Source organism: Chrysochloris asiatica, unplaced genomic scaffold (genome assembly GCF_000296735.1).
Source record: "Chrysochloris asiatica unplaced genomic scaffold, ChrAsi1.0 scaffold00227, whole genome shotgun sequence".
Classification (NCBI taxonomy): Eukaryota; Metazoa; Chordata; class Mammalia; order Afrosoricida; family Chrysochloridae; genus Chrysochloris; species Chrysochloris asiatica.
Window position 1 is genome coordinate 622,909 of NW_006408745.1, and position 26,141 is coordinate 649,049.

The following is a 26,141-nucleotide window of genomic DNA, read 5'->3' on the forward strand; positions in this document are numbered from 1 at the left end:
AACCTCCGATATGCAGATGATACAAACTTGCTTGCTGAAAGTGAAGAGGACTTGAAACGTTAACTGATGAAGATCAAAGAGCACAGCCTTCGGTATGGATTACATCTCAGTGTCAAGAAAACAAAAATCCTCACCACTGGACCAATAAACAACATTATCATCAATGGAGAAAAGATTGAAGTTGTCAAGGACTTCATTCTTCTTGGATCAACTATCAATGCTCATGGAAGCAGGAGTCAAGAGTTCATTAGGTAAATCTGCTGCACAGGAACTTTTTTAAAGTGTTGAAGAGCAAAGATATCCACTTGAGGACTAAGGTATGCCTGACCCAAGCCATGGTATTTTCAATAACCTCATATGGATGCAAAAGCTGGACAATTAATCAAGAAGATCTTAGAAGAATTGATGCCTTTGAGTTGTGGTGTTGGAGGAGAAAACTAAAAGTGCCATGGACTGCCAAAAGAACCAATAGATCTGTTTTGGAAGAAGTGCAGCCAGAATGCTCCTTTGAGTCCAAGATAACTAAACTTCATCTTTCATATTTTGGACATATTGTCAGGAGGGAACAGTCACTGGAAAAAGAAAACATGCTTGGTAAGATGGAGGGTCAGAGAAAAAGTGGAAGACCCCCAACAAGATGGATCAGCCAGGTGGCATCATTGATAGACTCAAGTGTGGCAGAGGTAGTGAGGTTGGCCCAGGATCAGACATTGTTTCGTTATGCTGTGCATGGGGTCACTACGAGTCGGTTCCAACTCGATGGCACCTGACAACAACAACAACAACGATGTACCATGATATATCATTTCTTTTTCTCAAAAACAGTGACTCTCCTATTATTAAGGAATCCCAGTAGCATGTTGTTGTTAAGTGCCATCAAGTCGGTTCTGACCCATAGTAACCCTGTATAGTGATTCCGCGGAGCAGCTGGTGAGCTTGAACCACCGACCTTGCAGTTCAAACGGCTTTGAATTAACCCACAGTACCACACCAGGACTCCTCTGGTAGCATAGTGGTTGCAAATTGGGCTGCTAACTGCAAGGTCAGCAGTTCGAATCTACCAGATGCACCATGGATAAAGATAAGAATTTCTGCTCCCATAAATATTTACAGTCTCAGAAATCCTATACCGGGTTACTATGAGTCAGAACTGACTTGGCAACAAACCATCATCACACTATTATTATAGATTATGAACAAACAAGGGTTATTAAAATAGTGAATTTTACGTCTTGTCAATGAATGTCTAGAAAAAAAGTGCTTCATGGAAAATGAACATTCAGAATTCTTCACGTTTAACCTGTATTCAAACCAGTAAATGAAAAGGCCTTTAACTCACTTCACAAAGTAATGGAAATCTCAGAAAATATCCCAAAAGAAGTTCAAAGAACAACATTTGTGCATGAACACATTTGTACATTTCCCACACAAGAACAGAGTATGTTATTCTCAAAAGTCTATGAGACAAGTCAATGACTAGAAATAACATATTTTCATCCAGATATAAGTGTTGGTTACTACCTGTATTTCAGTGAAAAGTATAGCTGATGAGCACTTTCATAATCCAAACTAGAATTTACTCTAAAAAGTGTTGTTGCTAGAAACCCTGAGAAAAAAATGTATGACATGAACATGAAATAAACTTTAACAAAACTAAATAAAGAATATTATTGCATTTTTTTTAATGTGTTCTAGAAAACAGCTAATAGAGTGAGTTTCCATAGATCTTTTTTGGAGACATTGACTTGTTATTTTTATTTAATTGTGACCAACAACAACAAAATTATCATGCCTCTATTCAAAGGAATAAAGAGAAATTTATTGTGATGAATTTGTAATAAAATTTTATTTGGGGAGATATATTCAACAATCTTCTTTATTGCTTTAGGAATCATAAAGGAGCACCCACACATTCAAAAAAATAGCAGATGTTAAAGACAAAGATGAAAAGATGATATCTGAGTATGTACTGACAGTTAAGTAATTATATTGCAACTATCTCAGAAAATAAGAAAGAGAGGTAATCTAAATCTACCGCTAGTGAATATACCGCACACTTCCTTGGGCTTCAGCATCCAAAACAACTAAAATGCTGACTTCTCTCCCCTTTAATTTTACAGAATCTACAGCAAAGTATTTAATGCAAAACAAAAACAACCCACCGGACAACTTATGATAAGTTTTGTCCCTGTCAAGTAGAATCACAGTACTGAAATTACATAATATCCCTAATTGGATCTCTGGTCGCGTGGTGGTTACAAATCGGGCTGCAAACCACAAGGTCACCAGTTCAAAACTGCCAGCTGTTCCGCAGGAGAAATATAAGGCTTTCTGCTCCTGTAAAGATTTACAGCCTCGGAAACCCAGCACAGGGTTGCTATGAGTCGGGAAGGACTCCACGGCACATAACCAACCAAGCAACACGTGAGACAGGTGTGATTACAAGAAATTCATGATAAATAGACATCCCGCCCATAGTCTATCCTTACCTAAGAGAAAGAGTTGGGATTAGAAAGAGTTTGGATGGCAGAATGTCCAAGACCATGATGATAAAATGGGTACACTAAATGGGAGATTACTTACAGATCAAAATCAGAGAAGCAGTAGTGGATGATCAAATTACATCATAAATCACATTTGAAATTTAGGGCAAATAGAAAGTGTATCAACAAGAAGAGAATTTGAACATAAGAAATAAAATATTTGTCCAATCAGAATTATAAACAGAAATTAGCCTCATGAGACATGCTCTTGCATTCTGGATCCAACTTCCTCAATCAGCAATAAATGTTCAGAAAAGCCTCCAAATGCCTCCTGGAAATATTTACATTATTTCCTACCATTATTATTTGCCATCGCTTCCATATTATAATTTTCCTGTTTTAGAGTTGATGACACTGTTCACCTCAGTTGTCCTCCTCATTCACCAAACATGCTTTTTCTAACAACATTCCTCTGTTCACTATCCCTCACTCCAACCCAGATGTCAATAAGCCTAGAGCATACTTAAATCAGAGCCTAAGCTGTATGTTTTAGAACATGAGATTCAAGAAAAAGTAGTTTATATATCCTGAAATTATCACTGAGATCATTCTTAGGTTGTCTGAGATCAGTAAAACTAAAATGTGCTTATAATATTTTTCCTTTGGAGCAGTTTTCTTTTGCTCTGGAGTTTGAGTATATGTGTAAGTGCAATGATGGTTAGATTCTCAGGAATAGTATTCTCAACTCAGAGTACTCTTATACTGTATAAATTCATTGTAAAAGTATGAACAAAGTACTAACAGCAATTTGTTCCTTGTAAAAATACTATTTATTCTTTGAGAGTTTTTAATATCACAACTATAAAATAATTAAGCAACAGTTCAAGGTTAGTAAGTGATTATTATCATAGGAGTTTCGTGGTATGGCGCTGTAGGATAAGCACTAGACTGATAAATGCAAGGTCGGTAGTCCACACCCTCCAGTTGATCCTTGGAAACATTACATAGAAACATTATGAATTGGAACCGACTAGAAGGCACTTTACAACACAACAATATCATAGCAGCGGAGAAAATGTTATCTACTACAATAAGGATACTACCATTAATGAGAAACTCATTTCTCAGCACATAGAATTGCCTTGGAAGATTTGGTGATATATTATTATTATGTGATTTTTTCACTCCTTGTTGTTTCTGTGAATTTTGTGATGTCTGTAAGATTACTTTTTCTATCAATATGTTGTTGTTGTTAAGTGTCGTCATGTCGGTTTCAACCCATAGTGACCCTGTATAAGGATGCTGTTGAATGGCTGGTGAGCTTGAACTGCTCAACTCCAAACCAATGAGCTCTGAAGAGCTTCGCTGCCAGCTACCAAACATTGGACAGTTCAAACCCACATGCCAATCATCCATTCAATGAGATAAATATATGGAACTCTTCTTCCCTAAGAATTTAGCCTTTGTTGTTGATAGGTGCCACTTAGTCAATACCAACTCATAGTAACCCTATGCAAAAGAGAATGAAGCACTACCCTGTCCTGAACCAACCCACAATCATTGCTACATTTGAGACCATCTTTTTGGGGTTCTTGTTCTTTTTATCCCACCCTCCATTTTACCAAACATGATATCGTTCTCCAGGGACTGGTCCCTCCTGATATGTCCAAAGAATGAGAGACGAAGTCTGGCCAAACTCACTTCCAGGGAGCATTGGGGCTGTTCCAATACAGATTAGTTTATGCTTTTGGCAGACCAGCATGCTTTTAATATCCTCCTCTAGTACCAGAGCTCAAATGCATCAATTCTGCTACAGTCTTCTTTATTTCCTGTCCAACTTTCAAATGTATATGAGGATATTGAAAATACCATGGCTTGGGCCAGGCACAACTTAGTCCTCAAACTGTCATCTTTGCTTTTCAACACTTTAAAGAAGTCTTGTGCAGCAGATTTGCAAAATGCGATATGTCATTTTGTTCCTCGACTGCTGCTTTCATGAGTGTTAATGGTTGATCCTAGCAAACAAAGTCTTTGAAAACTTCATTTATATAGATGTTGTTTATTGTTGCAATAGTGAGGATTTTTGTATTCTTGATGTTGAGGTGCAACCCATATCGATAGCTGTGGTCGTTGATCTTCAGTAATTATTTTAAGTCCTCATTGATTTCAGCAAACAACATTGTATCATGTGTATATCACAACCTTCTATTTCTTCATATAATCCATCTTCATATAATCCATCTTCTCAGATTAATTGCTAAATATACAGAGTGAATGAGTATGGAGAAAGTATGCAATACTGGCACACAACTTTCCTAATTTTAAACCATTAAATGTTCAATAAACTGCCTTTTGGTCTATGTTCAAGTTCCTAATAAGCACATTTAAGTGTTCTGGAATACTCATTCTACTCTATGTTATCCTTAGTTTGTTATGATCCACACAACTGAAAGTCTTTGCATAAATCTGATGTCAACAACTATATCCTTCATTCCACTTCATCTTCTGAATCTACATCGAATCTCTGGAAGTTCTCTGTTAATGTATGGTTTCAGATGTTTTTGAATGATCTTTAGCAAAATTTTACTTGCAGGGGATACTAATGATAATATCTGATGATTTTGCATTCTGTTGGATCACTTATCTTTGGAATGGGTACAAATATGGATCTCTTCCAGTCAGTTGGACAGGTAGTTTTCTTCCAACTTCTTGGAATAGATAAGTGAGTGCCTCCAGTACTTAGTTTATTGAAATATTTCAATATGTATTTCATATGATGTCAATGCACATTGGAATTCTTCCTTCAGTATGTTGGCACTTGATCATATGATACCTATTGAAATGTTTGAACAGCGACTATTTCTTTTTGGTACATTGACTGTGTTTTGCTTTCATATTCTTTTGATGCTTTCTGCATCATTCAATATTTTCACCATAGAATCCTTCAAAACTGCATGTTGACGCTTGACTTTTTCCTTCAGTTCCCTCAGCTTGAGGAATGTTGAGCATGTTCTTCCCTTTTGATTTTCTAACTCCATGTCTTTGCACATTTTGTTATGTTATTTGACTTTGTCTTCTTGAGTTGCCTTTTGAAATGTTCTGTTCAGCTCTTTTATCTCCTCACTTCTTCCATTTGCTTTAGCATCTCTATGCTGGAGAGTAAGTTTCAGAGTGTCTTCTGACATCCACTTTGGTTTTCCTTCTTTCTTGTCTTCTTAATGACCATTTGCTTTCTTCCTCTGTAATGTTCTTGATGTCATCCCCCAACTTTTCTGGTCTTCGGTATTTAGTGTCTACTGCATCCAATCTGTTGGTCACATGATCTCTAAATTGAGGTGGGATATGTTCAAGGTCATATTTTGGCTCTCATGAACTTGTTTTTATTTACTTCACACTCAGTCTTAACTTGTATATGATCAGTTGATTGTTTTGGGTCATGATATGGGACTTTCCCACTATCTCTTTCCACAGATGTAGTCAATTTGATTTCTGTGTATTTCATCTGGTGAGGGCTGTGTATGTAGTCATCTTTTATATTGTTGTGTGTTTTTTTTAAGTTATTTGCAATGAATAAGTACATTGTTCTTGAAAAATTCTATCATGCAATCTCCAATATCATTTCTATCATCAAGGCCATATATTACAACTACTGATCATTCCTACTTGTTTCTAAATTTTGCATTCCAATTGCCAGAAATTATCAATATATGTTGATTGCACATTTGATCAAATTCATCCTGAAGTAGTTAGAAGAACTCTTCAATTTCATACTCACTGGCTTTAGTGGTTTGGGCATAAATTTGAATAGTTTTATTAATTGGTTTTCTTTGTAGGCATATGGCTATTATCCTATCACACACAGTATTGAACTTCAAGACAGATCTTGATACTTTTTTTTTTTTTTTTTGTATGATTAGTGTGACACCACTCTTCCTCAATTTGTTATTCCTGGCGTGTAAACCATGTAATTGTCAGATTCAAAATGGCCAATACCAGTTCATTTCAGCTCCCTAATGCCTAGAATATTGATGTTTTTGTATTTAATTTCATTTTTGACAATTTACAATATTTCTGGATTCATATTTCATGTTCCAATTATTTATGGTTGTTTACAGATCTTTCTTTCCTTTTGAGTTGTGCCCCACCAGAAAATGAATGTCTCAAAGGCTTACTTCTTTCACTTCATATGGTTAACTCTACTTTGAGGAGGCAGCTCTTCCCCAGGTGCATTTTGAGTGCCTTCTAACCTGAGGGGCTCACATTCTAGCACTATATCTGATAATATTCTGGTGGCCTTCTTCATATTTCAATATTTAATATCCTGGTGCTGACATGATCCACTGTTATTCATAAAGTTTTCAGGGACTAAATATTCAGAAATAATCTGTTTCTCCTTTCTAGTCTGTCTTTGTCTGTAAGCTCTGCTGAAACATGTCCACCATGGGTGACCTTCCATCATCGCAGCAACACGTAAGACACCACAGTAAGACAAACTTACAGAAGAGTAGAGAAGAAGAAAAAAAGAAAAGAAAATCTATAAAGTGCTCTAAAATCCTCACCACTGGACCAATAAACAACATTCTTATCAATGGAGAAAAGATTGACGTTGTCAAGGACTTCATTCTTCTTGGATTAACTGTCAACACTCATAGAAGCAGCAGTCAAGAAATCAAATGACTTATTGCATTAGGTAAATCTGATGCACAAGACCGTTTAAAGTGTTGAAGAGCAAAGATGCCAGCTTGAGGTCTAAGACCCAAACCATAGTATTTTCAATAGCCTCATATGCATGTGAAAGCTGGACAGTGAATAAGGAAGACCATAGAAGAATTGATGCTTTTGAGTTATGGTGTTGGAGGAGAATATTGAAAGTACCATGAGCAGCCAAAAGAACCAACAGATCTGTGTTGGAAGAAGTGCAGCCAGAGTGTCTCTTGGAGGCCAGGATAGCCACACTTCATCTCTCATATTTTGGACATATTGTCAGGAAAGACCAGTCACTGGAAAAAGATATCATGTTTGGTAGGGGTAGAGGGTCAGAAAAAAAAGAGGAAGAGCCCCCATGACATGGATTGGCAAAATGGCAGCATCAATGGGCTCAAGCATGGCAATGATACTGAAGTTGGCCCAGGATTGGGCAGTGTTTCATTCTGCTGTGCATACGGTCACTATGAGTCGGTACCGACTTGATGGCACCTAACAACAACAATGTAAAGTGCTCTACTATGGCCTATAGAATCACTATAAATAAGAATTAATTCAGCAGCAAATAATATGTTGTTGTTAAGTGTTGTAGAGTAAGTTCAGAGTCATGATGATACTATGCACAACAAAACAAAACACTGCCACTCTTACACCATTCTCACAATTGTTTTTTACCCTTGAGCCCATTGCTGCTGTCACTGAACCAATATTTCTGATTAGGTGTCTTCCAGAGACTTGTTCCTCCTGATAATATGTCCAAGTTAAGAGAGATTAAGTCTCACCATCTTGGCTTCTAAGGAGCAGTCCATTTGTGTTTTTTCCAACACAGATCTGTTTGCTCTTCTGACAGTTCTTTACACCCTTCAGTATTCTTCTCCAAAACCAAAACTCAAACACATTAGATATTCTATATTCTTCTTCATTCATTGTCCAACTTTCACGTGCATATGAAGCTATTGAATATTTCATGGCTTGGGTAGGATAAACGTTACTTCTCAAACTGATATATTTTCTCTTGAACACTTTAAAGAGGTCTTTACAGCAGATATGACTAATGCAATACATCCTTTGGTTTCTTGGCTGCTTCTTGTATGAGTGTTGAATGTAGATCCAAGTCTTTGGCAACTTCAATCTTTTCTCCATTTATCATGATGTTATTGGTCCAGGTGTCAGGATTCTTGTTTTCTTCCCCAAAATCTTCATAACAGGACCAATACTAAAGGCCGTGATCTTTGTTCTTCATCTATATTTTAAGTTATCTTCACTTTCAGGAAGCAAGGTTGAATCACCTGCATATCACAGGTTATTGAAGATTCTTCCTCCAATTATGATGTCATGTTCTTCTTCATATGGTCCAGTTTATTGGACTATTTTCTCAACTTCCACAATGAGTAGGAATGGTGAAAATATATAGACATGACTTGTACCTTTCCTGATTTTAAACAATTCAGTATCCCCTTGTTCTCTTTGAAGAGCTGCCTCTTTGTCCATGTACAGGTTACTCATGAGCACAATTAAACATTAAGCAATTCTCATTATCTGCAATGTTATCCATAGCTTGTCATGATCTACAAAGTCAAAAGTCTTTGCATAGTCAAAAAAGCACAAGTAAACATCTATCTGAGCTTCTGGTGTGGTGCTTTGGGGTCAGCACTGGACTTCAAAACACAAGGTCGGCAATTCAAGCCCAAGTGCTGCTCCTCAGAAACCCTATACATGGTCGCTGAGTCAGAACTGACACAACGACACATAACAACAACCAACATCTATCTGGTATTCTTTATTTTCAGCCAAGACTCATCGAATGTCAGCAATGATATCTTTAGTTCAATGTTCTCTTCTGAATCCACCTTATGTTACTCGTAATTTTCTGCTGATGTACTGTTGTGCTTTTGAATTATCCTCAGCAAAAGTTTATTTCTGTGTGATATTAATGATGTTGGATTATTTCTGTATTTCATTGTGTCACCTCTATTTTGAAAGGACACACATGTGGATCTCTTTCAATTGGTAAATTTTCAAAGTTTCTTGTCTCCAGTGTAACATTAGTTTGTTGAAAGATTTCAATTTATCTTCGGTCAATTCCTGGGACCTGCTTTCTGCCAATGCCTCTCAGTGCAGCTTGGACTTCTTCCTTCAGTAGCATCGGTTCTTAATCATGTACTACCTCTTGAAATGGCTGAACCTTGACAATTTCTATTTGATACGGTGATTGTATATTCTATCCATCTTCTTTGATGCTTTTGACATCATTCAATATTTTGTTAATGTTTTTGGTTGGTGCCATCGAGTCGGTAACTACTTAGCAACCCCATACACAACAGAGTAGAATAGAATAGAATCCTTCAATTTTGCAAGCGTAGGCCTGAATTTTTTTTCTTCAATTTTTTCAGCTTGAGAAATTCTGAGTGTTTTCCTCTCTTTTGGTTTTCTAGTTTCAGTTCTTTGCACATTATATTACAATATTTGACTTTGTTCTTTGTAGTTGCCCTTTACAATTTTCTGTTCTGTTCTTTTACGTCCTTATTTCTTCCATTTGTTGTAGCATTTCTGATACCACTTTTAGTCTTTGCTTTCTTTCCTGTCTTTTTAATGAACTTATGCTTTCTTCTTATATGATGTTCTTGATGTCTTGAAGAACATCCCACAGCGCTCCTAGTCTTCAGTCATTAGTGTTAATACATCAAATCTGTTCTTGAAATGGTCTCAACTCAAATGGGATATGCTCATCATCATATTTTGGATCTCTGGACTTGATTTCATTTTCTTCAGTTTCAGTTTGAGCTTGAATTTGATGGTCTATTTTACAGTCGGCCCGTGGCCTTGTTTGGGAGGATGATATTGAGGTTTTCCAATGTCTCCTCCCACAAATGTGGTCAATTTGACCCCTGTGTACCTCATTTCGTGTAATCAACTACAAACTAATTTATATGCATTCAAGGGTACCAAGAAACTAGTCTTATTTTCTCTACTCTTTACCTTGTTAGTGCCTTGGGATCTTTCTGATTTCTTTGCATGCTTCTAAAACCTAAGGCTTCAATGACTCCACTTAGTATGTTCTATTATACAAAATGCTTTGGTATGTGCCAGTGATGGAGGCAGAGATGAGGGCATGGAGAGGGGAGTGGCTGAGGACTCTAAGTTCATGGACTAAGAAGAAAGGGACTAAGAGCTGGTGGCCAGGAGGCAGACTTGCAGAATGTGCCCTTTGGAGATGTAAATTATTATATATGCCTGAGTGGTTTTGTTTTTTGTTTTTGTTTGTTTGTTTTTTAAAGCTAAAGTGGATAGAGAGAAATGCTATGAACTGATGGTACATGGAGGGGATTATAATCATTGTAATGAAACAAGGTGTATGATTTGTTGAATGTAAAACTGATAATCTGCCCTTTAAACTTTCACTCAATACACAATACAAACCTTTAAAAAAAAAAATGCTATGATATGGTTAAATCAAAAATGAAAACCTCTGCTATCAGGTTGATTCCAACTCATAGGGTTCATATAGGACAAAATAGAACTGTTACATAGGGTTTCAGAAGTAGTATATCTTTATAGAAGCAGAAAGTCTTTCTACTGCAGATTTACTGGAGGATTTGAACTACTGTTTGAACTACCTTGCAATATTTGGAAATATGTATACATTTTACAGAGAAAGAGAGAGAGAGAGAGAGATTGAGAATCCTGGTGTTGTTATGTGCCCTAGAGTCGGTTTCGACTTATAGCAACCCTGTACAGGGTTTCCGAGGCTGTAAATCTTTAGGGAGCAGAAAGCCTCATTTTTCTCCCACGGAACAGCTGATAGTTTCAAACTGCTGTCCTTGCGGTTCGCAGCCCAATTCGTAACCACTATGCTACCAGAGCTCCATATATCTATACATATTTCCAAAATGAGCTGGGAAAATACTGTTTAGCAGTGGAATATTTTGGTACATCTGAAGGGAAATTTTTCTGAAAGAGTTTGTGAACTTCTATGCTATATTATAGCATAATAAACTAATACAGTATTAAAACTCGGGACAAATGTGAGGGCACTAATTATGAGAATACATGGACTACAAAACATTTTGAAAACCACACAAACAAAATAGATAAAATAGATGAGTGGGGCATACTAAAAATTAAAAACTTATGTACATCAAAAGACTTCACCAGAAGAGTAAAAAGGGAACCCACAGAATGTGAAAAAATCTTTTGAAATGACATATCAAAAAGGGAATCATTTCTAAAATATACAGGAAACTACAACACCTCTACAATAAAAAGACAAATAACCCAATTAAAAAGTGGGTACAGGATATGAACAGACACTTCACTAAGGAAGAGATCCAGACAGCCAACAAACATATGAAGAAATGTTCACGATCACTAACCATTAGAGAGATGCAAATCAAAACAACAATGAGCTATCATCTCACACCAACAATAACAGCAAAGATCAAGAAAGTAGAGGACAATAAATACTGGTGGGGATGTGGAGAGACTGGGACATTCCTGCATTGCTGGTGGGACTGCAAAATGGTCCAACCTTTATGGAAAGCAATATGGTGTTTCCTCAGAAGGTTGAACATAGAAATACCTTATAATCCAGCAACTTCCCTACTCGGTATTTACCCACAAGAAAAATGAGCCACAACACAAGAAGATATATGCACACCAATGTTCATAGCAGCACTATTTACAATAGCAAAAAGATGGAGACAACCAAAGTGCCCATCAACTGAAGAATAGATAAACAAACTGTGGTACATACACACAATGGAATATTATGCTACCTTGAAGAATACAAGGAAGCAGCAAGCCACCACAGAACATGGATGAACCTTGAGGACATTATGCTGAGTGAAATTAGTCAGTCACAAAAAGAGAAATATTGCATAGGACCACTACTTTAAAAGACTAAGAAAAAGAAACCATATGAAAAGGGGGGTAGGGGGAATTCTTTGTTGATTGCTGGGAAGTTGGTGGTGGGTGAGGGAGGGAGGGGAAGGTGGAGCACAGTGTAGGGATTAGACATAAGAAAGTTTGGGTGCTGGGGAGGGAGAACAATATACAAGGAGGGAGAGGGAAACGGAAGAACAAAGAAGATGGGAGAACAATTAGGCATGATTGAATGGGCTAAGTGGGAAAGAGATAAAGAATGATGTATGCACAACTTTGGAACTACAGGGCTCTAGGATTCAGAGATTGACTCATGGTTGGAATGGGGAAACGGGGGGAATAATGTTAAGATGCTCAGCAGTCTTTTGAATCTTGGTTTTCCTTGCATTATAATATAAAATAGACACCAGAGGGGGAGAGAAAGGAATAGTCAGAAACATCACCATAGAAAGCTTGTAAGTCTGTCTTCTACCTATAACTGATTGGAATACCTAAAATGAGCTACAATGTGCCCAGGGAAGGAGGCTTCCTGTGGAGCCTTTGCAATACATAAGACTATAGGTAGAAGCCTTAACCACATCCAGATCTCCAGAGATGGGAAATTCCCACTTGAAAGGACAAACAAACCAGCCTGGAGCAGCTAGAAGAATAGAAGATACTTCTTGAAAGAAAGACCTACAGGAAAAATACAAAACAATAGAGGCAGATGGACTGTTACTACAAGAACAAACAAATTGTTTGCCCAGGAAACATCAAGGCAAGTGGTCGGGTCCCCTCAATGCAAACCCCCTTCCAAGACTAAGACTCAACGGAAATATGTGCTCTGATTAGTGACCACATGCATAGCCGATAGGGGGAAGTAGGGTAAAAGCAGCAATGAAGCGGCAAGCTAAGCCCTATAATGTTCAGTGGGCTTCTGTGGACCCAGATGGGGACCTGGTTGGCCAGCAGTATGGGGAGACCTGGGGACTCCCAGGCCCAGAGTCAGCAGCGTGACCACAGAGGACTAGAGTGGAGAGTGAAGCTACCAGCTGATAGAAAGAGAGGGCATATGCACAAGAACACCCACACTTGCAGATGGTACCCACGTGACTTGGCCCCGATGAATGGATGATCAGAACTCAACCAGGAGAAGAGAGGAGAGGAGATAAAAAAGAGTGATCTGATACAATTTGATGAACTTGACCTACACCTATGGATGCAGTAACCCAAAAGAGGGAACAAATCCTTACAGTAAGAAACATTCCCACCCCCTCCACACACAGAGTAGACAGAGATGGGCAACTTGGAAATTGGATACCCAAATGAGGGGAGGTGGGGACTACAAAGGCAAGAAGTGACTGGCTTACAGCTTTCAAGGGGGAACCTAGAGCAAGGGGGCATGGAGGAAGGCAGAATCTCCAGTGAGTACTATCCGATCTGTCTAGGCGGAGCTGATGAAATGAAATGCAGAAGGGTCACTTGTGATACAATAGTGAATGATTGTTATCAGGACTGATTGTGAGGGTTGGAAATGTAAAGGTAGAAGTCTTGTAGCAAGGAAGGGAATGATTAACTATCCAGTCTAGGAGCGGAGGTCTCTAGGACCATCAATAGAGAAGCCGAGAGCGGAACCCTACCCAGAGAAGCAGCAAGGCCCGAGATGGAGGCAGAGACGATGATGTGGAGTGATGAAGCGGCTGGGGACTTTGGATCCAGAGAGGGAGAGGGACTGTGTGCTGAAGAATGGCGGTGGGGGGCAGGGAGTATAGGGGGCAGTTTATAGGGTATACCCTTTGGTTGGCTGATGATGCATGGAGGGGATTGGAACCATGGCAATGAAACGATATACAGTGGAATGAATGTAAAATTAAAGTTCTCTCATGTAAATTATCATATAATTCACAATTAAACATGAAAAACAAAAACAAAAAACAATACAATATTAAAATTGAAACAAGTCTTATGCATTATTTATGCAAATACTTCAATTTTACAGAAGTAAAAACTGAGGCTCAGATAATTTGAGTCAATCTCCAGGTTATGTAGTTAGATAAAGCAGAAAAGGACTATATAATATGTATATTTCTATTCAGTATGTCAGTACAATTTTCTCTGTTCAACAGTCTGCCTTCTATTTTCATGGTAATTTTTTTTTTTTTTTTTTCTGAAAAGATTCAAAGAAGATGAAAGGATTTTTTTTTTTCCAGTTTTCATGGTAAAAATGTTGACACCCAGAATTGTCACTAATGGGTACTTGATTTACCACCTTCTTTTCTGGCCCTTAGCCAGTCATTCCAATGTATATTACTGAAAGAAAATAAAAATTGTTGCTCAGTGCTGATCTTTAAAATTCAGTTGCTTGAAATGTGTTAGGGTTTCACTGAAAATTACTTAAACAAAACTCTTTTAGTAGCTTTCAAAATCAACATTTGAGTAAATAATTCATTTAGATATTATATGACTTACATGCTAGCAAGTAAATATTTGGTATTCAAGAGGTAATAATTCAAGTTGAAACAATAAATGCATTTTAGAAAATCCAATTTATTGAGATTTTGGAATCCATTAATTTTCACCATTTTTGTGTATTTCAAATACCTCAGAGTTTAATGGTAGTATTCACAACCTTATTTACTTGCAGTTCTGCCTTCCCTTGAGGCATTTTTAAGTGCCCAAAACTATTAATAAGGATGAATAAATAGACACAAATGAGCTTCTTTCAGTCATTTACAATTTAGTCTACTATGTGCTAATTCTGTATCCTCTGTTAATCAACCCCCAAACACAAGTCTTTCATTGTGCTTGGTAAAGATGAGGCGTATGTGGTGGAATTCAGTCAAAATATTAATTTAGACATTTGGGAACCATCACCTTCTTGAGAAAACTATCAGGTAAGATACATTCATTTTCAGCCAAGCTAAATTCCCAGGTTCATGGATTGATTGCACAACCCTGTTAAAGTCAGTAAGTGTCAAAGTCTTGAGCTATGGACTAGACAACATTGCCCAATAACCACAATTAGAGTTTCCAGCATCTGTTGTTCCTCTTTTACAAATCTGAATTCTTCTTCCTATGCTATCTCCTGTATACATTATTTATGTCAATGTTGAAATAGTGACAATTTATGAGGAGAGTTTAATAGTTTCTTGTAGCACTGGAAATCATGGCCCAACTAAATAGAGGAAAACTTAATCTTAATAAATGCTCTTAAAAATCAATTTTATCATCATGTGCTTTAAGTAGATATATAGAATTGTATTTTGTTAAATCCTCATTTGTATTGGACTATAATCTAAGATTTTAACTCTCAGTTTCAAGTTCCTTCACTGACATGCCCTGATTTTACTTCTGTTTTTTCCTCTACATCTATATCTGTTATTTTATCAGTCATGTCTACCTAACTTTCTATTATCTCTCTTACTCTTGGTCCTCATTCTGTTGTATATTTCAAATATCTCATCAGTGTTCAGAATTCTATTTTTCCCTAAATCACAGTTTTCAATTCATGGCATCAATAAAGTGAATATTTAAAATGCAATTATTATTTCCACTCACTCTATATTCTTAAGAAAGTTTATTTCCCCTTTGCCCTTTATAATACCAAAAATAAATAAGATGAAAAGTGACATAAAAAGTTATTAGCCTTCCAACTCTAAGTCTGAAAGAAATTAAAGAAGGCCTAGTGAGCATCAAGTGGAACTGAGAGAAAAATTTTTACTATATTTCTCTTTATTAAACACATTTGTTTTTTATAGTGGAAATCTGAGTTCTTATGAAACTCTAAATGTTATTGTTTTGTGCAAAATGGTTTTTTCTGTGACACAAGAATCACAGTTCTGGATTAAAAAAAAAAGAAAATTACATGTAGGATGGGCCAATTATGCAGGCCAATTTGAAGTTTGGAGCAAAATACATTTTTTAAAGTAAGAAAATGTGATATATTTAGTTAATACGATGTTCTTAATAAATATTTCAATCTATGCAAAATTCTTTGTAGAGAAGCTTCTCATTTTTTTCATTTTCAGGTTAAATTCAGCATTCATGAAAAACCCTGGTGGTACATTGTTAAGAGCTTGAATGCAAACTAAACGACCAGCAGTTCAAATACACCAGCTTCTCTCTGAGATAAAAATGTGGCAATCAGCCTCTGTAAAGGTTTATATCTTTGGAAACCTTGCATGGCAGTTCTACTCCTTTCTATAGGATTGTTATGTGTCAAAAATGACTCACCAGGAACAGTTCCTTTTATTGTTGTTGCTGTTGTTTTATTGCATGCACACTCTTAATGAATGATAAAGTGTCCTAGGGGTGACCCATGAACCAAAAGAGCATCTTTAATGCTTTGTCCTGGGCCTTATAATAAAAGAACTTTGGGCTTGAAAAATATATTAAATTGTCTAGTCACTAATTTACTATTAAAGTTAACTCCTAGAAAATATCTAAAAATATTTTTAGCAAAGTTAAGAAAGTATTTGAACATTTTCATACACTCCTTCTATGTAATACGACATTTGTTTTCCACTTAATCCTTTTTCCCTTTTAGCAACAGCTGTGGCACTATTTAGCGCCCATTAGTCTAATGCTATTCTTAACTAAGACTATTAAACTGCCTATAAGAGAAGCACTAGATGGGGCCAAAGAGTAACTCAGTGTGGGGTGCTCCACTGGACTTCCCAACAACCTTATCCATCTTGCAGTTAATAAAATACACATTTCTTAAAATAATCAATCAGATGGTCAACCAACCCAAAAACTCATTGAGAATCTACTATATATCAAGCATAGTAATAGGTTATATTTGGGGACACAAAGAAATATGTTACTGACAGAGGAGTTAACATTGCTACTTTAACTACCCTCAAGCAATAGTCATGGGTTCATGACATGTAGTAATTTGTAATTTTGCTGAGGCATGAAATTGAATTACATGTGGAATGAGGCTGGTCTCTAGCATGAGTCCTTTAGTGGAGTATGTCATCTGACTGACCCACAGAGTTTTCACATTTTTTTAGAGTCTCTACTTGTGGTCAAGCTATTATGCAGTAATTTTCATGATATGATTAAAAAAAGAAGAAGAAAAATATTTCCTTTGTGATTACTTTTCCTGAATATAATGCCAGCTCCTAGTTACAGTGGTTAAAATAAAGTAGAAGAAAAATTGTCCAAGGAAGTGATGGCTCTTTTCCAGAAAATAGATGTCTTATGGAGACAGTTGCATGCTAAGCTGATATTCAGAAATTTTAGACTGTATCCCTCTTGGATATTAAGGGATCTGTTATATATAAAAAAGTTCTTCTTGTCAATGTACGTTAGAAAAACATGGAATTGCATTGTCATAGTTACTTTCTTACAACTCACATCATCTTTATATCATTGCAGATATGAATGGCACTTTAATTACTTTTTTAAGGTCATAATATCCATGTTGTTAAATATTGAGCTCTCAGTGTGACCCTGTAAGATCAGCACTGGACTTGGAACCACAAGGTTAGTGGCTCAAATCCACCAGGTGCTCCTCAGAAATCCTGCACAGGGTCAATATGAGTCGGAATTGACCTGACAGCACTTAACAACAACAAATACTGTGCACAAAATCAACACAGTATCCATTCTCATAAAATTTGAGATAATAACTAAATCTATAGTAACTTTTTTGTTGTTGTTTAGTTTTAGGTCCTAGCTACTAAAACTTAGGTTAGAATCAAGGTGGAATCAAAAGTACCTATCTCAATTACACGTGGCAATATATGAGTAGAAGCCTGGACTAAAATTGCTCCATAGGAAAGTGAGAATTGATACATTCTCTCAAAATTTCTTAAACATTTTTTTTTTTCCCCAGAAAGAAAAAAGATTGTAAACAGTTTTTTGAAGCTCAGAACCTTGTGCAGTATACATGTTGTTATACAATATAACATGGAAAATCTTAGCCACCTGTCCCTTGTGAAGATCAAGGCCCATCATTTCAGTTATGGCAGCTGTTGTTTTCCATCCTCTCTTCCTCCTACTGATGGTTGTATATCCAGCTATCCAAGGTCTCCTAACCTTAGGCTGTTACTGTTTGCAGTTCTTGCCCTTGCTATTTTCATTTTATGTAGGCAGTTCCTATCCTTTCTTAAATTTGTAAAAATAGTACTTCTAATAAGAATTGAAATCCAAATCCATTGCTTGATTTCTTGAATATAAATGTTCCTCTTTCTCTGGACAAGCACATAACAGGACTTAGAAAATAAGTTGCAAATAAAGGAAGCTGAGGAGAAACAAATCTCTTATCTTTTATTTTAAAGTTTTCAAATACTTTTTTAAAATGAAAACTCTTTGTATTTTAAACCCGTCCCCACCCATTAGCCTCAACACTACATTGCTGCTATACTTACTCCTCGCTCATTATATATTTACTTTTTATATAACTAAGCAGCACCCTGTCATAAATGAAATATTCATGCAAAAAAACCTGCTCAAAATGCATTTATAAAAAGAACATATAAAAACTACCATCTGCTCCCACTCCTAGCAAGCCCTTAGATATCCAAGTGTAAGCCCTCTGATTCCGCTGAGAGGTAAGGCAATGTGTCCATGATGTATTCCTGAAAGTCAAAAGTTTAGACTTTGTATTAAGATGGATCTCTGAGCTCTGACCATTGAAATGCTTAGATTAACATTGATGGGCTTAGATATTGCACATAATGAATTCATGTGCTAGCATATTGTAATGGGTAGTCCATACCCGGTCATGTACTGAAATGAGCTGACTCTCTTCTGGGAAGTTGTGAAAGCATTTTGTAGTCAATTGCTACTACAGTACTTTACAATATGCCTTCTTTTAAAGCAAATTGTCCAGACATTCCAGGACTCCAAGGTGAAACACAAGCACTTGAATACTTTACTAGTCTTAATTCAGCAGAAAAAGCTAAGGATGCTTCTGATATGTTCAGCTCACATTACTGTTCACAACTAGAGTATTACTATTGCTAAGCATAGTAACACACATCAGATTTACTCAGTGGTCAAAGCTTTCGCAATGGTGAGTTACATCTTTAGAGTTCTATGAACACTTTTAAGAAATTCTGCCCTTTTTGTACTCTTCCCCCTTTCTATCCAACACATTCCCACTCTCTTCAATGTTCATGACTATAAATTTGAAATTTGTAAAACATGAATTTCTTTTCTTTCTGAATCAATTTGTATTAACATTGCCTGCAAGTAACCATAGGACAAATAAACAGTAGGATAAGTAAGTTAAAAGTTTGTTGTTCCTTCCAAAAAAGATATTTAGAACATGCAGTCTGGAGCTAATAAGTGTGCTTATAACATCCTCAGGGAGCCAGGCTCTACCAGCATTGGTATGTTAAGCCATAGTTGAAATTGGCTTCTTTCTTTATATTAACTCCACTGCAGTCCAGATAATAAGAGAAAGTTTTTCCCACCTCCCTTTTAAAAGAAGGGTTTTAGGAAGTACTACACACTTTTGAATACAGCAAAGTCTGTTAGATCACATCACAATTCGTTGCCACGCATGATTTGCTTGTGTTCAGATTTCTTGTTGTTAGTTGTCATCAAATTGGCTAAGATTATCTGTTATTTTAAAGTTTGCAACTTTGGAAATGAAAACTCTTTGTATTTAAAAAACCCTTCCCCACCCATTAACCTCAACACTAGATTGCTGATCTACTTACTTCTCATTCATTATATATCTACCTTTTATATAATTAAGTAGTACCCTATCATGACAACAACAAAATGAAATGTTGTCTGGTCCTATGTCATCTTTAGGATTATTAGTAGGTTTAAATCCATCTTGTGACTATTGTGTCAATTACTATCAGAGGGGTTCCCTCATTTTCATTTTCATTCTACTTTACCAACATGATATATTTTTCTAGTGATTGGCATTTCCTAATAACATATTCCAAAGTAAGTTAATTGAAGTCTTATAAAGGTCACTTCTAAGGAGCATTCTGTTTGTACTTCTTCTAAGGTTTATTTGTTCATTCTTCTAGCAATTCAAGGTAAAGCATTATTCTACACCAGCATCATTGTTTTTATCTGATTGTCTTAGATAAATAATCTAGTGTTGTTATTGTTATGTGCCAGTGAGTCAGGACCAACTCATAGCGACTCTATGCACAACCAAAGGAAACACTACCAATCCTGCACCAACCTCACAATCATTGCCACATTTGAGCCCATGGCTGTGCCAATCAATCTAATTGGGGTTTTCCTTTTTTTTTCCGAACCTCTACTATACCAAAAATAGTAGCCTTCTCAAGGAACTTGTCCCTCTTGATAACATGTAGGAAATATTATAAGTTTGGCCATTCTAACTTCCAGAAAGCACTCTGTCTGTACTTCTTCCAACATATATTGGTTTATTCTTTTGGAAGTCCATAGTACTTTTAATATTATACTCCAACACCATAACTCAAATGCATTAATTCTTCAATAGTCTTCCTAATTCACTGCCCAACTTTCACATGCATATGAGGTTACTGAAAGTACCATGGCTTGGGTCAGGCACATGTAAGTACACAATAGACATGTTTGCTCTTCAACACTTTAAAGCGGTCTTGTGCAGAAGGTTTGCCTAATGTAATACATCACTTGATTTCTTGACTGTTGCTTCCATGAGTGTTGATGGTTGACCAGGATGAAACGAAATCTTTGACAACATCAATTATTTCTCCATTTATATGGATGTAGTTTATTGATCCTTTGGTGAGGATTTTTGTTTTATTTACATTGAGGTACAACCCATACCTAAGGCTGTGGTCTTGGATCTTCATCAGTTAGTATTTTAAGTCAGGTTTGCTTTCAAAAAGCAAGGTTGTATCATCTGCATATCAAAGGATGTTTATGAGTCTTCCTACAATCCTAATGTCACATTTCTTTTCATAGATTCCAGATTCTTGGATTATTTGCTTAGGTTACAAATTGAATAAGTATGGTGAAAGAATACAACCTGGCACACATCCTTCCTAATATTAAAGCATTCTGTGTTCCCTTGTTCTGGTCAAACAACTGCATCTTGGTCTATTTACAGGTTCCTCATGGACACAATTAAATATTCTAGAATGATCATTCCTTGCAATGTTGTCTATAGCTTGTTATGATCTTCACAATCGAGAAAGCCTTTATGTAGTCAATAAAGCACAGGTAAATCTTTTTGGCATTCTCTGCTTTCAACCAAGACACATCTGACGTCAGCAATGATATTCTTCATTCCATATTCTCTTCTGAATCCAGTCTGAACTTCTGGAAGTTCTCTGTGGATATATGGATACAATCGTTTTATTATTATTATTATATTTAGCAAAATTTTACTTGCATGCGATGATATTGCCTGATGATTTCCACATTCTGTTGGGTCACCTTTCTTTGGAATGGGCACAAATATGGATCTCTTTCAGTCAGTTGGCCACCTACTTTTCTTCCAAATATTTTGACATAGATGAGTGAGTGCCTACAGTGCTGCACCATTTTGTTGAAAGATTTCAATTTTAGTTCATCAATTCCTAGTGCCTTGTTCTTTGTCCATGCCTTAAATAAACCTTGGATTTCTTCCTTTAGTATCATTAAATTCTACCTCTTGAGATGGTTGAGCATTGATCATTTCTTTTTGCTTTAATGACTTCATATTCCTTTCATCTGCTTTTGATGTTTTCTGCAGTATTCAGAATTTTGCCCATAAAGTCCTTGAATATTGCAAGTCAAGTTTTGAACTTTTTTCTTCAGTCTCCTCAGTTTGAGAAGTGATAAGTGTGTTCTTTCCTTTGGTTTTCTAATTCCAGGTCTTTATACATTTCATCAAGGTCATATTTTCCAACTACTGATCCTTCATCTTTGTTTCAAATCCTTACATTCCAATCGCCAGTTATTATCAATACATCTTGATTGCATGTTTGATCAATTTCAGCCTGAACAAGTTAGTAGAGTTCTTCAATTCCTTTATCACTGGCTTTAGGGTTGGTGCATATATTTGAATAATAGCAGTATTAACTGGCCTTCTTTATTGTTGTTGTTAAGTTCTGTGGAGTCAGTTCCAACTAATTGTAACTCTCTAGATTTTCAAAAGAGCTGCTGGTGAGTTCGAATCTCCGCCTTGCAGTTCAAATCAACCTTGAGGTTTTGAGTCTTATCCTATAGCACCACACCAGGTCTTCCTGGTTGTTGTTGTTGTTAGGTGCCAATGAGTTGGTACCGACCCATAGTGACCTTATGCACAGCAGAACAAAACACTGCCCTATCCTGGGCCAACCTCACTACTGTTGCCACACTTGAGTCCATCGATGCTGCCACTTGGCCAATCCATCCGTTGGGGGTCTTCCTCTTTTTCTCTGACCCTCCACCTTACCAAACATGATATCCTTCTCCATCGACTGGTCCCTCCTGACAATATTTCCAAATTATGAGAGATGAAATTTGGCCATCTTGGCCTCCAAGGAGCACTTTGGTTGTACTTCTTCCAGCACAGATCTGTTGGTTCTTTGGGAAGCCCATGGCACTTTCAATATTCTCCTCTAACACCATTACTCAAAAGCATCAATTCTTCTAGGGTCTTCCTTATTCATTGTCCAGCTTTTGCATGCATATGAGGTTATTGAAAATACCATGGCTTGGGTCAGGAGCACCTTAGTCCTCAAGCTGACAACTTTGCTCTTCAACACTTTAAAAGGTCTTGTGCAGAAGATTTGCCTAATGCAATCCATCATTTTATCTCTTGACTGCTGTTTCTGTGCGAGTTGATAGTTGATGCAAGAAGAATCAAGTCCTTGACAACATCAGTCTTTTCTCCACTGATAAGAATGTTGTTTATTGGTCTAGAGCTGAGGATTTTTGTTTTCTTGACATTGAGATGCAATCCATACCGAAGGCTGTGCTCTTTGATCTTCATAAGTAAATGTTCCAAGTCCTCTTTGCTTTCAGCAAGCAAGGTTTTATCATCTGCATATTGCAGGTTGTTAATGAGTCTTCCTTCAATCCTGATGCCACATTTTTCTTCATAGAACCCAGCTTCTCAGATTTTTTTCTCAGCATACAGGTTGAATGAGTATGGTGAAAGAATACAACCTTGTCACACAACTTTCTTAATTTTAAAACATTCAGTGTTCCCATGTTCTGCTCGAACAATTGCTTCTTGGTCCATGTACAGATTCCTCATAAGCACAATTAAGTGTTTTGGAATACTCATAGGCATATGGATATTAACCTATCATAGACAGACAGCACTGTAGTTCAAGACAGTTCTTTTTTTTTTTTTTTCAATCTTTTATTTTGAATTAAATGATAGTTTACATGGGGAAATATAGGTTTTACACTCATAGTTTCATTGCAGTGATTACATGTATCATCATTCAATAGTATTTGCTTCTATTCCCTCTGTTTTTTTGTTTGTTTGGATGTACACAAAAACACTCAGGAATATATAATCATTTAAATAATCAAAGGACACATTCTGCAAGCTTGCCTTCTGGCTGCCAGCACACAGCCTTTCTCTTCCCATGAGTCTAGAGTCCTCAGCTGCTTTATCTTTCCATGTCATCATCTCTGGTGTCGCTGCTTTTCTGGATAGGGTTCCACATTCCATTCTTAGTCTTCTGTTTCTGAAACATTAGATTAAGTAATCCGCCCTTCATGTTATAAAATTTCTACTTTTATAGTTGTATCAATCACAACTAGTCATGATAACAATTACTCAATATTAAATCATAAGAAATTTATTTCCATCTCCTTTCACCAGACCTTACTAGACACAATGAAAATTGTTCCGTGAGATTCTACCTTCCCCTGAGAGCTCTGAAACTAAACTCCCTTTTGAAAACTTGTAAGCCAGTCATTTAGTGCCTTTATAGCCCCTACATTTTAGTAGCCAACATTTACATTTTCCATCCCTATCAACCCTGTGTACAGAGGGGATGGGAATGATCCTTGATATTAAGATTTGTTCCCTCTCAGTTGGTATTTTTAGCTAATATTTCCATAAGTAAAGGTCAAGTTCATCAAACTGTAGCAATTTACACTTGTTTCCTTTATCAATTTTTTTTTTTAAATCTTCCTCCAGTCAAGTTCTGATCATCCAGCTATTGAAGCTAAGTCAAATGAGTACTATCTGCAAGTCTTCATATCATCAGGATGCTTCACTCTCAGCTCAAGCCCTCCATGGCTATATCCTTGGTGATGGGTCCAGGAATCCCCAGGTCTCGCCATACTTTGGACCAACCAGGCACTTCCTTTTCTCTCTCTCATCTCCAGGTTGATGGGAGTCTATGGAATATGATCGAACTCAACCCATATCTTCATTGCTTCTTTTCCTCCACTTCCACTCACCATTAGACCAGTGTGGTTACCAGCAAGCTTACATACCTGCTTATGTATTCCCTTTGAATTTCAGTCTTGGAAGAGGACTTCTCCTGAAGGAAACTGACTGCTTGCCTTGCTCCAATGAACAATTTACTTATTCTCATAGTAGCCAATCAGACTGCCATTTTTGTATTTTATTTTTCATGCTGGTATTTCTTTCAAGAAGTATATTCTGTCCCTCTAGCTGTTCCATGCTGGTCTGATTGTCCTTTCAAGTGGGAATGTCCCACCTTAGAAAGTTCTAGATAGGGATCAGGAGTCCATCTAAGGTCTTATACACTACAAAATCTCCACAGAAGCATCTTTCCCTGGGCAAGTTCAGGCCCCCTTTAATGTATACCAATCAATTATAGGCTGGAGACAGGCTTGCAAGATTTCTATAATCATGTTTCCCGAAATTCCTTTCTATCTCACTTAGTGTCTATTTTACAATGGTAGACAAGGGAAACAAATATTCATAAGACAGTCAAGCATTTTAAAGTTATTTACCCTCTTTTACACATTCAGACTATGCCTTGTTCCCTGTATCACAGAGCCTAGTTGTTCCAAGTTTGAACATGCATCACTATTTACCTCTGTCCCATTTAGCCCATACAGCCCTGCCTCAGTGTTCCCCTATTAACCTTGTTCTTCCATCCTCCTCTCCATTCTTGAGCATTTCCCTCCCCAACACCTAAACAATTATGTGTCTATCTTCTATCCTGTGCTCTACTATCTCCTCCCTCCCATCCTTGTTGTGGATGTTGTTAGGTGCCATGGATCGGTACCGACTCACAGCACAACACAACGAAACATTGCCCTGTCCTGGCCAATCTCACAATTGTTGCAACTGTTGAGCCCATTGATGCTGCAATTTTGTCAATCCATTTCACTGGGGATATTCCACTTTTTCTCAGACCCTCCACCTTACCAACATGATATCCTTGTCCAGTGACTGGTCCCTGCTGACAATATGTCTGACGTATGAAAGATGAAGTTTGGCCATCCTGGCCTCCAAGGAGCACTCTGGTTGAACTTCTTCCCACACAGATCTCTTTGTTCATTTGGCAACTCATGACACTTTCAATATTCTCCTCCAACACCATAACTCAAATGAATCAATTCTTCTACAATCTTTATTCACTGTCCAACTTTCGCATGCATATAAGGTTATTTAAAAATTCAAGGTTTTGGTGGGGTGTACCTTAGTACTCAAGCTGATATCTCTGCTTTTCAACAGTTTAAAAAGGTCTTGTGCAGCAGATTTGCCTAATGCACCATGTCATTTGATTTCTTGGCTGCTGTTCCCATGAGTGTTAATGGTTGATCCAAGAAGAATGAAGTCCTTGACAAATTTAATCTTTTCCGCATTGATAAGATTGTTCTTGATTGGTCCAGTGGTCATTCTCTTTGAATCTGGCTTGCACCTCTGGAAGTTCTCTGTCAATGTATGCTTGCAGCTGTTTCTGTATTACCTTTAGTAAAATTTTACTAGCATGGGATACTAACTATTGTTGTTGTTGGCAGGTGCCATCGAGTCGGAACCAACTCATAGTGACCCCATGCACAGCAGAAAGAAACAATGTCCGATCCTGGGCCAACCTCACTACCGCGGCCACACTTGAGTCCATCAATGATGCCACCTGGCCAATCCATCTTGTTAGGGGTCTTCCTCTTTTTCTCTGACCCTCCACCTTACCCAGCATGTCATCCTTCTCCAACGATTGTTTCCTCCGGACAATATGTCCAAAGTATGAG